The following is a 15,834-nucleotide window of genomic DNA, read 5'->3' as shown; positions in this document are numbered from 1 at the left end:
GATCAAGGCGCTCAGCTGATGGCCACGTATCTGCCATCATGCAGCTCAGTGTCACCAGCCGCAGCACAGGGGCACCCCTGTCTGAAGGCACAGGCACCCATGGCATGGATGTCAATCACGGATGTCAATCATGGATGTCAATCGCGTCTGCATTGGGTGCTCGCTGCCAGGGGCTGGCATTCCTGCCCGCACCCGGCTGCTGTAGGGGTTCCATACACGGTCCCCCAGGGTCAGTCACTTCTGTCACCTGGAGGGAATGCTACACTCATCTGCTTTTGTGCCAGGTCTCACAAATGTCTGTGTTTCCTGCGCAGCAATGTCACCCGTACATCCTACTGCAGGTAGGAAAGCCACCAGAGGCCAGTGAGGGCCAGGTCTGGAGCACAGTCGTGGTGGTTTTTCAGAGTGGCATGCAGTAGCTTCTGCTAAGTGGCAGTGAGGACATGCTCAGCAGAAAGCCTTAAGTAAGTTAAAGTATGGTTTAACTATTTGTTTTGCATTTGCAGACTACACCGTCCTCAATTTTTAATGAGATGTGAAGTGAGCAGCTGGTGGATGCCTGTGTTGAACACAGAAACTCAGATCATCGTGTTCTCGCATGCATTTGTTTGCAAAACCATTGTCAGCCCTGCGTCAATGCTCCTAAAAATGTCACCAAGTGCCCTTTCTAAATGCCCTAAACTGAATTGAAAAAGGAAAGTGCATTCCTGTCTTTTTCTAAGCTTCTCCAGGGCCACCTTTACAGCCAGTGCAACTGAGGAAGAGCTCCACATGACGCCTCTGAGGTTAGAAAGGACACCACTCTCAGCATGGCAAGCACCATCTGGATATTTGCTAAGGGGTGGAACGGATGCTGTTGGCTGGCCTGACTTCTCGCATACCTTCAATTGCTGTAAGCTGACAATCCAGGCTAATGCTTTGTTTGATGCCATGCGTCCTTTTAGGAGACTGGCATCAGGTTATGTGAATCCAAATCTGCGTGTTATTTCTTTGTGAGAAGACATGATCCGCATCAACTTACTTACGGTTTATGCTGAACTGGGTGCCCCTGGGACTATGGGAGCCGTTCCAAGCGAGGAGAATTTGGCTGCAGCGCTAGTTTAGCTGTGGGAGAGTAGATGACTGCCTGCTTCTCCAGCCCTGGCTCCTCGGAAAAATGTGAATGAAGAAATAATTCAAAGAAAAGCAAAAAGGCTGTTAGTGAAGCGATATTCAGGTGAAAACCCAGCTGAGGAGTGGGTTTGAGAGTACAGCGCTGAGCATCACTGACAAAATCCCCATGACCTTGTGTAAGTGGAATCTAAGCTACGTGCACTGCAGCCAGCCCACATACCCCAGGAACGAGCTGTCTCCTGAGCCCAGCGCTGCCAAACCAGGTTTGTGATAGCAGCGAGAGTTTCACCATCATGCCCACGATGGTGGTGAAGATGTCAGTCCTCATGAAGCATCTAGATCGCTGTTTTGAGAGTGTTTTTGGAAGTGGGGGAGTGTTAGTAAATAAAAAGGCTGCAGACTTCACGGTAATACACTCTGAGCTGCTCCCTGCACAGCGCCATGCAGAAATGCAGATACCTGTGAGGAGCTAAGAGAGGAGATTGGGTTTTTTTAAGAATTTGGGAAGTTCTTGCAGGATCCTATCTGGAAAAGATGGCCTTTACAAAAATCAGATGCTACCACATAGTTGGCACTTACAGTGCAAAGGGTTAAAGGGGAGTTTTTAACTAGAAGCTGGCATAAATCTGGGTGCAGAGGAGTACACGGTCTAAAGTGACACCACCTCCAGGGGTGAAAGCATAAATTCTATATCAGAAAGGGATTGGATAAATTGAGGGAAGACAAATCCCACCAGGGTCATTAAATTCTATGGTCCAGTTCATCCTGGCTGCTGGAAGCTGGAGGTGTAAGTGGGGGATTTATCAGAGGCACCAGGCCATGTGTCAGAGATGAGTCCTCACGGCCTCTTTCTTGATTCATGATCTCTAAATCAGACAGAGTGATGGAGGTGGTGAAGGAGAGATCTTTAACCTGCCTGCCCACCACACAATGACCTGCCTGGGCCCCATGTCCCCCACAGACTGTCTCTGCCCCTTCTCTCCTGTCACCCTGGCTCCTGCATGGCTACTGGGCAGTGGCAGCCCCACATCCCAGCCTCCTCTGGCCATGACGAGCGGTCACCAAAAGCTTTTCTGCTGACCCGGGGATGCTGCAGCCACCTGAGCAGCTCATGCAGGAATCTTCTGCTCTTTTTATCCCCTGCCCAGGCGTGTGGGAGATGCCTTGAGTACTAAATATGTTTCACTTAAGCCATGATGATGGTGTACTAAAGTGCTGTAATCTTTCCTAGGTCTCTCTTTACATTGCTGTAATTACCATAATAAGCTGTTTTAACTGGCTCTTTTATAAGTAACAGCAACATAAAAACATCTCAGCATGTTTTTCTTTAATGAGCTACAACTTCTGTATAAACTTCCCTACCTTCTTTCTTCAGTGTCTCTGCGATGGAGATGACATAGTTTTCATCTCCTCCCCATCATCATGCTCCTTCACCCTTGAGCTGGCAAGCTGGCCCTGAGACCTTCAGTCAGGATTTGTAGGGCTGCCCCAATCTGGTAAACGCAGTGGTGCTGATACTGAGTGATGCCAGGATGCGGCACAAGAGCATTCCCCCTTCTCCACCAGCAGCAAAGTTTTCGGGAAGCCTCAGGGAGCGAGGCAACTTTGTCTGTGAGTATCGTGACCAGCTGAGCCAAGGGAAAGGACGTTCACCACCACAGCTGTGGGCCCTGCCAGTGCGTGGGTCACACAGCCCAGCTGCTGGGGATGCTGCAGGGAATGCATTGCCATCACCTGCATCCCGTGTCCATTTAAGGACACCAGGAGGAAAGTGATGACAAAAGGGATTGATACCCACATGCTAAGGCAGAATTTCGGTGCCGGGGCCAGTAACTGATACAAGTGACTACAGATGAGCCATGAAGCAGAAAGAGTTTTGACTATGCGACACAGGGATTTGAGGGACAGCTGCAGAGAGCTTTCTCCGTCATTGCTGCTGGCAGAAAGCGCTAACGCGGTCGGGCAGTGCCTCTGCTCCAGCCATCCGTTCACGCCGCTGCCGCCCAGCTTCATCAGCCCAGTCTCGAGGAGCGCCTCTGCCCCTTGGCCCTCGCCCCCCAATGCTGCTGCAGGAAAGCCAGCACGTGGGCATGGGGCACGGTCCAAAAAGCCTCAGTCAATTACGCTACCGTAATATCACATCAACGAACTCACAGTTTGACTGCTTACGGCAGATGGACGAACACTTGTCGGTTATCTGGTGCTGAGCGAGAGGCAGATTTATTTCCAGAGCTTGCGACTGTCATTTCTCCCAGCTGAAGCTGCAAGGCAGAGTGTGCATCTGTGATTTCTTCTTTTTTTTTTTTTTTTTTTTTTTTCAGTTGCAGCTATGTTGCAGTGAGGTCTGTCACTAAAAGTGATGGGATTTTTGGAGTGTTTGTACGGGGAAGGCAGGAAGGAGAGTGGAAGGCATCTCTGCTTTCCATAGCACTGGAAGCTGCTTGAATTCACACAAGCATGAACTGAATTTCCAAATCTCAGCCATACCCTGTGTGCACTGACAGCTGGTTCACCAGCAAAGGACTGCAGAGCTCCACAAAGGCACTGGGTCTCTGCATTGGGGTGATATTAATGTGCACTCTAAAAATAAACCGTGAATTGTCACCTTGGAGCTGTCCGAGGGTCCACTCAGCACTGAAAGTAATGCGTGGGCTACAGGAGTAACTGCACTTGCTACCAAACCAGTATCATATGCTTTCTGCCAACATTTCCCCAGCGAGACACCAGTGCGACACAACAACTGCTAGCAGGCAGGACCTAACCGGGACTGAAATGTGTTCTGAGGTGCGAGATTTACTGAAACCTGTAAAGCAGCAGCTGCAAGAACCTCACTGGCTAATCACTCACCAAGGCTCTTTTATTGTCAAAAATATCCTCGTTGGAGGAAATTTGGAAAACACGTACAATCTGCCAGTGTCCATGGAAGTCATCAACACAGCTGCTAAGGGCTATCTCCTTTTTCAAAAGGCTCTAGAAGACTTCATATTTTACCAAGTTGTTTATTTAGGGATGGGTAATACTTACTGGAAACTGGTCCTGAACTCAACCACTGACTTTTAACTCCTTCATCTTCAAAGCTGTCCACGCAGGGCTATTAGTACCTTCTGACCAGACAACATTAGCCGTAGAAAGAGCAGTGGAAAGCACACATTTAAAAGATACCCATTTTCTGAACAGTTTTCCCCGCTCATTTTTTTATGGGTCACAGCTTAGAATAACAGAAATAATTTAATTTGGAACAGGCTGAATATTTTGAGATGCCACTTCCCCCTCCTTCCCCCCTCCATCCCCCACCCCCCTGCAAAACAATAACACAAACGAAACACAAGGGAAAAGAAAAAAAAATCAGTCATTGTGCTTATTGCAAGGAAATCTGCTTATGCATGATTTGAAATCAGAGCAGAGTTTCAATTCATTCTGTCTTGTGTTGTTGTGTTTCATATTTCATGCTTTGGTTAACACTTATTTAGTCTGTTCCTAGAGGCTGTGACAGGTTATCCTGAAAGTTTTTAGACTTGCTGAGCATACACTCTCCACAGAGCATCTCAAAGTGAAAGGAACAAAGAACTCATTCATTTTTATGCAAAAAAAATTATTTTAATATTTTGAAGACCCAGCCTTTCCTCCTGACATGGCAACATGAAACGCGTAAGTCATCAACACCTAAGTTATCAACAGCTCTGAAGAAAACAAAACAATTTTGTGTGGCATCTCCTTTCTATAATTCAAAGAAATACAAGCAGAAGGTGTGGTTCTCGTCCTGAATTCACTTAAAATAAAAAATTCAGAGTGTTAATTTTTCCCCAGAAATTCCCATTTTCAGCCTTTTTTAATTTTAGCCAGTTTCAGGGGCTTTATAAAGGCTTTTCCTTCTTCCTAGGCTCATCTCTGTGGGGAAGGAAGATATGACCAACATGTAAGTGTCAGTCCTGTGCTTGTCAGATCATGCTTTGGCTTTATTGTACTCTGACCAGGTCAAATTATACTGAAAACATTTTAAGAACATGGTAACACCTTTGGGACTGCCAGTGCATAGAGGATCCTTCAGGGCAAAAGTGATAAGAAAAGAGAAAGTCTTTGGCCGGGGCTGTGAAATTCTGCCTGGTTTTTCTCTTGCTTTCCCAAGCCAGGCACTTAAAACAAGAAAATAATTTAATGAGCATCTTGATTTGCTGGATGAGCATGACAAAGAGGGCCAGTTTTATTTGGGTGCAAAGCCCCTGCTTCCCCCAGCTTAGAGCTGGAGCGGTCGGTGGGGCTCTGGAGCCTGCACGAGCCCGGTGGGTTTAATGCACTGTTCCTACCCAGCTGAGACCCTTGCCCCCTGCCTCCAGGATTTCCATAGGGGGCTGACAGCTGGGCATCAGCTGGGCTGACTTGGACCCTAATTGTGTTTCTTGTGCTGGTGGCCACTAGAAGGAGGGCAGAGAGACACGCTGGGGGCTCCCCGGGGTTCCTGGATCCCTCCTGCTCAGGGATGCTTTGCCTCCCAAGCCTGGGAAGTGGCATCAGTGCTGAGCTTTTCCATGGGGGTTTTATAAACCTGCCACTAAAATGCACCACAGAGGGGTCCTTTAAAGATCATGAGAGACTCTGCAGAAGTCATTTGATTTCTAGGCTCATTAAAGGTGTGCACAGAGACACACTCACACATGCACCTGCTAAATAATCGGGCAGGCAGTGCGGCACTACATTTTCATCACTATTTTGCCCCCTACCCCTACCCCATCCCTGTGTTTGATGCCCCGGGAAAGGCAATTACCCGGCTCACTTTCCTTGCAGCCTACCTACAGGCTCAGGAACCACTTCACCAGACGGGCAGTGCCCGATGCCTAATGACATCCTCAATCTTGTTTTATAGATGTAGCTGCAAATGAATTTATTTTTTTTTCCTCCCTGGCTGAATCCTTGTGTTCTCTGAATTTCAGGTGTAACCCCTGCATCTATTTGGTCACCCGGTGTGTTGCAAGAGCTGTATGTTTTGTGGTTAACAATTAAACAAGGAGCGAAGGCTGGCACTTCTTATATCGGGGAGCACCCGCTGCTCACTCGAGCTGACACCAAGCCCACTCACCCCTGGTCTCCCCAGCTCGCCTTTGCCATTGAGGAAATGCAATGTCATTGTTACAATACTCCAGCTCCTGGACACCAGTCTGAGTATGACAGTCACACAAAACCGATGTCACACTCATCTCGGGCAGGCTGTGCTTCAGCAGTACGTCTTTATTCCCCGCTGCTGCGCGTTGACTTCCAGTCATCATTCCCCTTTGAGCAGCTTGGGACCGGGCAGCGGGAGAAAGAGGAGCCGGCCGTGGCACTCCTTCCTGCTACAGCTTTTCTAGACCTGACTGGGTTTTTTGCCTTTCTCCCCCAGAGCAAAAATCCTCATTTGTGTTGGTGGCTACAGCCTCCTTCTGTGCCCTGACCTTGACCATCTGCAAAACTTGTGGCCTTCATCAAACACATCCCCAGATCTCGTCTGCTTCTCTCTGAAAACTTGCAGTGCCTCCTCTTTTCCAACCCAGACAGGGTTTTGCAAGCTTTCTGCTCTAAGTTTCAGGCTTCCTGCAGTCTTTTTTCTTTTTATTTATTGCTCTTGATTCTTCCAAGGAAGCCAGCATTTCCACAGTCCATTTTTTTAACAAAACGGCTCTCATGCATTTTTCAGTACCACTTCTTATGCACGGCATATCACTCCTGAATTATCCACAGGGCCTTGGTTTCTTCCCGTCCCTCCTCAGCTTTTATCATGAAGTTTTCTTCTGTTAGTGGTTCAGAAAAGGGGCAATTAGGATAAATGAAATTTATTTTAAAATATAGGTTCATGCTGTGGAGTTCTTTTCCCCTCTGCCTTTTATGTGCTGGATGCATTGTTGGTTTTTGAACTTTTCTAAATAATGGTTATGTCTTTTTAGGCATACAAAGAATAATTCAGGGTAATTCAGCCCAATACTGCAGCTCTCCCTCCCAGCTGCCGTCTCCTTCAGCGAGCGCTGCCGAGGGGCAGAGATGCTCATTAAAAGCCTCTCGGCTGTCACTCAGCCGGCCGGAGGCAGTCGGTCCTGCTTCATGTCAGGAAGAGATGGCTCATGGAGGAGCCTCGCTGCTGAGGTCTCAGGGAGGGGAGAGTCCACAGCTGGGACCCTGTGGACTTCTGGGTCTGGTGTGTGGGCACGTGAATATTTCACGTCCTTGCCCTTAATGCAATGCAACTGAGTCTGTGCTGCCCCGTGGCAGCCTGGCAGGACCGTGGTGGGTGAGGATGCTCATTCAGCAATACCGTTGCACAGGGCAGGCTTGAGGTGTCATGAGATGCGGCTTCTGCTGGGGCTCTGCCCTGTCTTTCAGAAGCATGGCTCTCGTGTTAATTTGATGCTTTTGTCTCACCTAAGGTCATGACTGAGACATGTAAAGGCCTGCAAAAATGAAGGGCAAAAGAAGAGGAAAAAATTCCTGTGCATTTCAGAGGCAACTGCCACTGGAGTGGCAAGTACTGTTGTCAACCTGAGAGGAACGAGCCCTTCATTTGGGATTTCAGATAAAACTGGACCTGATTCTTGGGCCACGTGCAGCTTTTATCTCTGCCTGTCCACAGCTGGGTGCATCTGACCCTCCAGCAGAGTATTATCAGCCCCTGGGGCAGAGCCCACAAGCATGGGAAAATGGCTGTGAAACCGCTAGGATTTCAAATAGAAAATCAAACTGTACACATACACCTCACCCCTCATACACTCACACTAGCAAACAAGATAAATGAAAACAGTAACCAAGCTTCCCAAGTTTTGCCTAATTTTTACTGGGTATTACAGTCAAAAAAATCCAGAAACGCTATGTGAGGCAGTAATTTCTCAAAAAGGTTATGTAGCTGTCTATTTAAAGCCCATTTTAACTGAGAAGTCTTGCTCTAAAAACCCTTCCTCTACTCACATTAACAGGAACGTATTCACTGGTTATACCTGACTATGTAAGTTGAAGGAAGAAGGAGCAGCATGAACAGTAGTAAACACCCATTAACAGCTGGTGTCCCATTAAAACCTGGCTAGCTGATGCTGACTTTTTTCTGGATTTGGGGTTTTTTTTAATCATCTCTGCCATACTTGGGCCGAAACAGGGAATCCATTAAGTTCCATTAAGACTAGTGTTGCTGGTGGTTTGAAAATGGATTCCCTTTGCCCAGCCTTCCCAGCAATTTTCTGTTTGCCTTCTGCAGACATTAGAACGATGGAGCCTGGCTCACATGAACACCCATGGAAAGCCCATTTGAAGCTTGCACGCTCGAATACTGCCATATAGCAGAAGTGCTGGGCTGAGATGACAAAGCTCTACCAGAGCCTCGAGCTTAAACTTGCCTAATGAGGGACAAAAATTCTCCATCCACCACTGCTGTGACCATTTCTCTTCATTCTGTGCTTTGCAATTAGCACATTTAAAAGGGACACTGCTTAACACAAGAGGGGTCCCAGTTCCTCAGGAAATTTTTCTACAGCCTGGGCACACAGGCAAGTGAACGAGGTTTTTACTGTGCCACTGGCAACCTGGCCTGGGGATGCAGGTGCCATTATTTCAAGTGAATGTAACGAAAAGAAGATTTCATTTCAGCTCTTCACATAGAGAAATGGTGGTACAACTGCTTTTCCAGGGCTGAAGCTTTGAGGAAAACCTCTCCAGCAAGCTAAAATTTATATTATTAACCCAAAGCTCTTCCCCGATCACAAAATCTGCGTTCCTGCAGATGGAAAAAACCCAACCCTTTGTGATACTACTCATGATGAACTCAGCCCTCTTTTGAACAGGCGGGTTGAAATACTTGTAGCAGACCCTTCACAGTCTATCTGACCTGTTAGGAAAGAAGAAAGATAATAAATTGGACAAGTAAATTTGAATTGCAAATAAATTAAAGAAAGTCACAATCAAGGCACTGACATTCCGTAGGTGAAAAAAGCAAGCTTTTGTGCAGGTAAATTATCTACTGCAAATTATTTACTCAGCTCTGCTGTGAAGAGCTCTCAGGATGGGGCAGACAGAAGCAGGTTTGGTCCTGAGAATCAATCTTTGGACATTAAAAAAAAGCTGCTGCCTTTTCAAGTGTAATTTATTCAATAAGATGCTTTTTCTTTCAGGATGCTGCAGACATTCTTGATTTTCATTTGTCTTTGTCTGGATATGTGAAATAAGTTTGCCATATTGTCCATTTCATGCTAATTTCTCAATATATTCATATATTAATTTTGGATATGGGATTTGTGAAGGACTCTGCTGACTCTCAGACACTGCTGTTAAAAATGGAGATAAACCTGCTGAAGATAATTTAACTCTATTTCTGTATAGCAGGTAATATTAAAACTAATGGCATATGCAAGAAGCTGCGGTTTTGGTTGGAGATTTTTTTTTTTTTTTCACTTTGAGTGCTTTATAACACTTGTGAAGAGCAGTGGTCCTTGGATGGGAAGCGGGGACCCCAGGTTCCTGCTCCACGGTGCTGCCAACACATGTTGGAAGAGGTCCTGCTGGTTTGGGGCTCACCATGCTACATCTCTCGGTTCAGCCTCCCTGTTCCCAGGAGACCTTATATCTTTTGAGGATTTCATTTCATACAGACAAGTAAAACGTCCTCCAAAGGCACGGGTGCCCCTCGATCAGCCCAGGCAGCAGCAATCGTTCTGCTGCTTTCAAGCTAAGTTCTTCAAACCAAGAGCGGAGTGTCGTGGTTGTGGGGTGAGGCACAACATAAAGCCTGGGGCTGGGGTAACACCACCATAAAGGTGCTCCCTGGGACACAGATTCAGGCAGAGCAGCACGGTTTATACCTTCTGCATCTTTATCTTCGAATTTTATGTACACTTCAGGTTGCTACTGGGTTATTTTTAGGTCATTTCAGGAATACATATTTCTGCAAGAGCTATTTCTGGGAGCCCTGCCAAATTGGAAACTGTAGTCACCTATACATCCCCCACAAGCATGTATACCAAACAGCCACTGCCATTCTCATCCTCACTACGCCTTGCAGCCCCCAGGGAGAAGGCACATCAGTCTGCAGGAAAAAAGAGTAAATGTCCCTGCAAGGCTCTGGAGGAAGCAGGCACCCCACAGAGCTGCAGGAACACATCCCTGCTGGAAGCAGCACGTGTGCATCCCTCACCCAGTCAGGCTCTCCCCACACAGACACCAATGCACTGAAAGCAGCAGGAGCATTTTGGAGGTGTGAGGTAAGGGTAAGGGGGGGCAATGTTGGGGTGTGACCCCCACTGCCCCCTCGGTGGATGCAGCGGATGGGAGTTACTCAGGTACCAGGCTGCATGAAGCTGTTTGTCTGATAAGCAGGCCCTGCAATGACTGCTGTAACTCCAGATGTTGTGGCTTGCAGGGTTTGGAAGTTCCTTGTGTTAGAAATATTGGCCTGGGTTTGGAGTCCTGGAATGTCACCTGGGAGCATCTTTCCATTTGTCAAAAATGCATTGGGAAACAACCAGCAAATCTGAGTTTCTCTGTGTTTGGATAGACTTGCAAGGGTTTGAGGCAGCTGGAAAACACAACATGCAAAAGGGTCCCAGGCACTGCTGCTGCAGGTCAGAAGCGTGGCCCCGAACACAGAAATGAATTGAACCCCTTGCAGTTGATTTGAATTTTTTCAGGGCTTAAACCATTCTGTACTTGGTGTAGTAGGGCACAATGTTTTGAAGCGTGGCCAAAACTACAAAGCAGAGTTCCTTCTCTCCCTAATCACCAGCAATGCTCTAGAACTAACAGAAAGTAACTAAATCCCTTTTCATGGCAGCATCTTTTCCTGGTCTGTGTGTCAGGATTTTGCTGCATGCATCTTAATCATGACTACAAAACATGATACTGTCAGCATTACCATTACGGGGAGATTTTTTTTACTGTAACACTGCCTTTTTACTTTATCACAAAAGTATGGATCAGCTAAATTCTGCTGTACATAGGGGACCAATTTTCCACAAAAGAAGTCAACAGAGAAAAAGAATTTAAATGCTAGATTAACCCCCCAACAAAAGCAATGTTTTAGCCCAATGCCTCCTCGACATCCAGAACAAATCTTGCTAAAAGAGAGTTTTAGAAGGAATCTGTGTCAAAGTAGATCTATTATCTGATAGATAAGTAATGGGTTTCATCAGTCATTTTTATGCGTGGGAAGGGGGCAAAAGAGGGAAGAGGAAAGTGACTCTGTTGGAAGGCTGTCCATTGGAAGCATTACCCAGACAGTGAGATTGCGTGTCTGCATGCAGACTTGAAAAGATACAGATCATCAGATAGCAGCACATGCCTTTGAAAATGGGTCATAAACATTAGAGGAAAGGATACAAGGACAAAGGGAGTAGCAGAGCTTTGCACTACAGAGGTTATTTAAGTGTGTGTATGTACGTGTGCGTGTGCGTGTCTGCATATGTGATAAACAAGCAGGATAAAGAACTCAAATCTGTCAAACAGTGATACTGGGCTAAAGGCTTGTTCATAACAATATCGCTCGACACTCCTCTGCCTCCCTTCTTGAAGCTGTGCTGGGAGCTATATTGCAATACACTGTACAGTCGCATCTAAAATACACAGGGGAGCTGAGGAGGCATGGAGCAATGGGACCTGTACCAGATAATGTGTCTCTCCATGGCCTGATGCATTCCCAGGTGCTGGAAGGCAGCTGTCTGCTCCTTGAGGTTGCCAGCAGGCTCCTGCCCTGGGACAAGGAACTCTCCCTCAGCCAGTCCCATGGCATGCTTTAGAAATCAGCACGGGTCTGGGACAACAGGCAGTTTGGATGCCATCACACCTTTCTTAGAAGGTGACCTTGCTTAGATGATGTGTTTCAGCACATGAGAACTGTAGATATGAAACAATGCCTTCCAAATGAAATGGTGTGACTTGCACCCTGACGGTGGTCCTTGCATCGGCAGCTTCAAGGTAAAACGTGGTCAACAAAAGTCTCTTAGTGGCATACAGATATTTTTGGCTGCTGCTCCCTCCACTGCTCATCTCACACTCACTTGGGAAAGAGTTTAAATCAGCAGTGGCTTCAATAACACTTCTTCAGGAAAACAAAGTGAAGTAGCTGGAATTTAAGGAGCTGGTGAACTGCAGCAGCAGTGGGTTTCTAGAAGCTCTTTGCATCTTGCTGTCCATAGCAGGGCTTTATTCCTCTTGTGAGTCGTGGGTGGGAAATGAGAGTCTGATAAGAAAATAAGTCAGTTTGCTCATATTGCAGGAAGCCAGAAACTGAGATGGGCAAATACCCTCTGTGAAGTCCTAATGCAATGTGACGTATCAGAACCGCATCATGCTCAAAACCCAGCAGAAATGAAAATGTTCAACAGTTTGAGTTAACTGAAAATAGGGAATATTTCTGAGCTGTTTGCTCAGTGCTGTCTTTCTTAGAAATGTTGCTGTTCCCCTGCAAAGTATGTAAGCATGTGTCATGGTTGGAAGGTAAACAGTGTGCACTCAACACTCAGGCATCTTCTCCGTGGAGGGAAAGAGCAGCCCTGCGAAAGACCTCCCACACGCTCTGTGAATCTAGCCTTGAGCACTTGGGCTCTCAAAGGGAAAAACATTTTACATATTGGAGAGCACATGGAGCCCACCAAGCTCATGTATGCACATATTCCAAAGTCCCCTATGTACTTGCCTCTGAACAGATTGGTAATAACACCATGCCAAAAGCAGCGTGTACTGTAGGCTGTAAGCTCAGCCTCAGCTTTATTCCCTTACTTGGCCTTTGCAGTCGTAGAGGGATGTCCCGTCACCAGCTCCATAGTGGCTCAGTCCTGTTTCTGTGCTTATGGCCTTTTCATCTCTAATGCAGTCATGCAACAAAGTGCAAAAGATTGACTCCAGTTCTTGGAGCACTGAATTTTTGAGACATCTGATCCTTGTAGGAAAGAGAGGAAGGCTTTCTTTCTGGAAAAAGGAACACAGTGAAAAAATCATAGGGCAAGAAGTAGTTTTATTTGTTCTTCCTGGGCAACGCTGGATGTAGGAAGAGGCACTGGTCTCATGGGATGTGCCAGCACACCCCAACCGAGCAATGCCCAAAGAGAGCATCCACTGAAGACAAGGAAGCCCCTGGCAGCCGAGGCAGAGGACGGGTGGGCTGGTGAAGGAGTGTGCTGCCCTGGGGTGAAATGACACCCTGGCGGGGGAGCAGTAGCTCTGGCACAATCTGTGCCAGACAATTTGTATAAATACCGTAAAGCTTTCGTGTCTCCTTCACTCCCAGGCCCTTCTCCCATCCTGCTGGTTATGGCGCAGCCCCAAGGCTGCTATACGAGTATCAGTGTCCTGTAGATCGTTCACCAGATGTGAAGAGACACAGCGAGTTGTGCCCATGCCAGGCTGGCTGGCTTAGCTGCAATCAGGCTTCTCCAGGAGGTGACTGCAGAGGGACTCCAGAGCTTCTCTTCGTCTTCTGCCAGGTGAACGTGGCAGTCCTCAGACGCAGCAGGACCACTGTGAAGGTGCCACACGTGGGAACCGGGATTAATGCACGCTTAAGGCATTGCATTTTCCTAGCAGATGGGCTTCAGCACCACTTTTAAAGCTACTTTTAAAACAGTGAGTGACATAGGGAGGTTACAGAGCTACAGAAGAGCTTCAGACTGCTATTAATATTTTTATTGCCGAGTGCAGTTGTCCTACTTTCAAGAGGCAAGGCTGATGAAATTTATTGCTATATTAATAATCTTCATCATATCCTTTTTTGCGGATCCCTCTTGCGTGTTTCTTTAAAACCCATGAGATCATCCGCTGCCTGCTAATGGAAAGCAGTTTATTTTGAAGGAGGATGAACTGACAGATTTTTGTTCCCATGAACTGTATAAGAAATCTAGCAAACCAGATGCAGATGGATCAATACGGGCTGTTCTTTATTTATCACTCCCTGTCTTCCTCACTTTATTTTTATGGCTATTAAAGATGCTATCATTGATATACCATTTTTGACTGTCTTTATGTAATGTATACACTGGACAATGCTGCCATTCACATTCAGGTAAAACGCTGGGGTATTGAATGACCTAGGAAAGCGGTACAGGCTGTCTTTCATTTCCACAGCACTTGGTTTACCCAAGGCTGGATCTCTAGCCAGTAACATTTCTGTCACACTCCAGGACATGCGAAAACAAAAGTAAGTTTGATCTTTGCCCTGAGTATTTCTACACTTTCAAGTGTTCTTGAGTTTTCCTTTAGGTGGGACTTTAGCCAGTGAGTTCTTGGGCTCTCTGCTTCATTAAAATCATTCCCATTGGGCTTGTGATCACCAAGAAGCACAGCAATGCTTGACTGCAGCCCTTTGATGGTGCAATTTCAATTAAAACTCACTATTCACTACAGATGAGGAAAAGTCACGCTCCAAATCATGACATTTTGTCACAAGTAAGCAGCTGAAGGGAGTTGGGTGAATCTGAAGCATGATATGGCTTATCCTTGCCTGCACTGCCTGACAGCATTGTGTCAGCTAATTTGACTGTCAACAAGAGAATGAAACTTGCTTGCGGAATCATGGGTATCAGAGATAAAAGCATCTATCCTGCAGTCCTGATTGTAGCTGCTGGGCAAAATAGTCACCCACAAGCCAGTTTTAAATGATCCACCCTGAGTCTGATAGCACTCTGGCGATGAGAAACCAAATTCAGCAATGACTACTCACCCCACTACTTGGAGAGATTCACAGCCTGCCATGTACTTTCAGTTTAGGATCTGAAATCGGTCATGGAAGTCTTAGTTTTCCAGGCAAGTCTGCTCAGCTCCTGTTAAAAGCAAAGAAAAGGAGAACCATGTCCCTACATTTATCAAAAGCAGCTTCAGCTGTGCTCCTGCAGCAAGACTTGCCTCAGATGTTAAAATGAGAATGTGACACACTTGTACGTCTGGCACCAGGTAACTAGTGCTGTGTAGTTGGGAAATCTGGTCTATCTAGGCAGCCTGTATTGATTGAGGCAATCCTTGCAGATTTAGTAAGAAGAAAATTCATCCCTTTGCCCAGCTAAATCTGGGATAAACAGGTGGAAATCCTGGGCTAAAGCTTTACAATAGAAAGAAATATTGTTCTAGTGACTCAATTTGCTAAAAACAAATGGTGTGGCATTTTAATTGGAGCATCTATCTCTAGCAACCCAGCACCTCTAATCACTTTCTCACCTTTACATTTGAATGCAGTGAAGGCAGAGGTACTGCATTTACAATTATAGCAGATGACTTCATCCCTCTGAAATGACTTTAAAAGATTAGAATTCATAGATTATTTATTAACTCTTAGTGAATGTATTTCCAGAATGGGGACAACATATTGCATCAATGTCTAGTTCCACAGTTTAACTATTTTAATTAAGAGGGAAGCGTACACTGCTGTAAGGAACTCAGCCCACGTACCGCTGTGCAAGGTTTTTTCCTTACTGTTGCCTTTCTGGTACAAAGCCTTTGTTCCTTTAAAGTGATGCTACTAACAGTGATCATAACACTGGAATCTTCCTGTGATAACTCAAAAATTACAGTTCTAGCTAAAGCAAGGCTGTTCAGTCAAGCCATCCAAACCAGGCAGCCCAACAGTTTAATTGACCCTTTTTGATCATGACCACCTGACTCCCAGGTTGGCAGAGAGATGTGTGACAGAGTGGCACTGGCAGCTTAACCCAAACACTCCTGCTGCCTAGATAACAAAAAGCCATCTCATTAAGTTCATGACAGCAACTGCAGCATATCCAGAATTGTTTTCCT

At 46.3% G+C, this 15,834-nt stretch overlaps 1 long non-coding RNA gene across 2 annotated transcripts in view; it reads right to left on the bottom strand.

Moving 5' to 3' along the window:
• Positions 1-4,734: 4,734 nt before the first annotated feature.
• LOC121086093 overlaps positions 4,735-15,834 on the bottom strand; it is a 67,216-nt gene continuing 56,116 nt past the window's right edge. Inside the window, exon 7 of one of the 2 annotated variants that reach the window (XR_005827280.1) lies at positions 4,735-13,020. This is a non-coding gene — a long non-coding RNA (uncharacterized LOC121086093). Of the gene's footprint in view, positions 13,021-14,451; positions 14,868-15,834 lie in introns of those variants that run through there. The other variant, XR_005827281.1, reaches the window with a different exon arrangement.

This window comes from Falco naumanni, chromosome 4 (assembly GCF_017639655.2).
Source record: "Falco naumanni isolate bFalNau1 chromosome 4, bFalNau1.pat, whole genome shotgun sequence".
NCBI classification, from domain to species: Eukaryota; Metazoa; Chordata; class Aves; order Falconiformes; family Falconidae; genus Falco; species Falco naumanni.
This window is presented reverse-complemented; position numbering and strand designations above follow the sequence as displayed.